At 44.6% G+C, this 1,615-nt stretch overlaps 1 non-coding gene across 1 annotated transcript; it reads right to left on the bottom strand.

Annotated features, from left to right (window-relative positions):
• Positions 1-1,204: 1,204 nt before the first annotated feature.
• On the bottom strand, positions 1,205-1,275 carry trnag-gcc (transfer RNA glycine (anticodon GCC)). The gene has a single exon. It is a non-coding gene; the product is annotated as a tRNA-Gly (tRNA).
• Between the last annotated feature and the right edge of the window lie 340 nt (positions 1,276-1,615).

The raw sequence follows: 1,615 nt of genomic DNA, 5'->3' as shown, positions 1-1,615 counted from the left end.
GTGGGGTTTACCATTGATCAGAAACTCAGCTCATCCAGTTGGGTACAAAAGGAACCCTGCAGCAAATAATTCACCTCCTGACTCCCCAAAGCCTGTCCCACCATCTACAAATCAGGAGTGTGATGGAATACTCCCCATTTGCCTGGATGGGGGCAGCCCCAACAACACTCAGGAAGCTCAACACCATCCAGGACAAAGCAGCTCCCGCTTGATTGGCACCACATCCACAAACATCCCACTCCCCCCACCACTGACACTCAGTAGCTGCAGTGTGTACCATCTACAAGATGCACTGCAGAAATTCACCAAAGATCCTCTGGCAGCACCTTCCGAACTCACGACCACTTCCAACCAGACGGACAAGGGCAGCAGATACATGGGAACACCCCCACCTCCCCAAAACCGACCCCCTGCAAGTTCCCGTCCAAGCCACTGACCATCATTGGAAATATCTCACCATTCCTTCTGTGTCACTGCGTCAGAATCTTGACATTCCCTCTCTAAGGACATTGTGGGTCTACATAAGCACATGAACTGCAGTGGGTTCGAGAAGGCAGCTCCCCTCCGCCCCGCAACCTTCTCAAGGGGGCAACTAAGGACGGACAATAAATGCTGGGCCCAGCCAGCGACACCTACGTACTGTGAATGAACAATTTTTAAAAAGGAATGGACAATAAACACGAACTTAGCCAGTGACACCCACAGCTTATGGACAAAAACAAAACGTAAAGGCTCCCTTTTAAAATATCTCTGCCTCTCCAACTATAAAACCCACTGTTAGCCGAAACTCTGCCTTCTTTCTTCTTTGGTTTGGAAGAATTTTTACTCTGATTAGGTTTCTATGAAGTTTCACGATATCCTCTGCAATCTTTAAATAATTAATGACGAAAGGTAAGGAGAAAAACATCATTTGAATGGGCAACTTGTGTATTCATGAACTTCAAATCAGCAGAAAATCTCTATCCTGCTTGTTTCATGAAATAAACTCTGCTGCAAATCACTGGAAAGAGTTGGAAAATAAATCAATGAGTTTGAAACTGTTCAAGTCAAATCAAATTATGCCTGCATTTTAGATTAAAAACGAATGGCTGGATTTAGTTATACAGTACAGTCAATGCTGCATATGCTAAATAAAGAGGCTTCTTTCCGAGAAGTATAGGCTGTTAATAATGAATGTAAATTATGAGCAATTTACAAAATTACTTGCATCGGCCGGGAATCGAACCCGGGCCTCCCGCGTGGCAGGCGAGAATTCTACCACTGAACCACCGATGCTCCATGAAACGTCCTTTGTAAAACTTCTCTGATATTTATGCTGAACCGTTCTTTATTCCCCTACTACTTTTATAATGCGCATGCATCCAAAGTAATGCTTGAACTGCATTCGTGTTTATTCAACAGTCACAGAATCGGCCAACTCAGGGAGACAGTCATTAACTGGATCCATCAGGCATAGCCAATGATCTTTATGAGGTTCAAGGATCAATAGAGGTAAAAGTGGCCAAACATATTCCTGAGACGCAGGGATTTCTGCACGAGAATCTCATCGTGAAAAGCATCTGGCGAGGTTAGGACGATGGAGGTCGAAGGGAAGGTAGATTTTGTGTGAACCCTA

The sequence above is a fragment of the Stegostoma tigrinum genome, chromosome X (genome assembly GCF_030684315.1).
Source record: "Stegostoma tigrinum isolate sSteTig4 chromosome X, sSteTig4.hap1, whole genome shotgun sequence".
In the NCBI taxonomy this organism is placed as follows: domain Eukaryota; kingdom Metazoa; phylum Chordata; class Chondrichthyes; order Orectolobiformes; family Stegostomatidae; genus Stegostoma; species Stegostoma tigrinum.
This window is presented reverse-complemented; position numbering and strand designations above follow the sequence as displayed.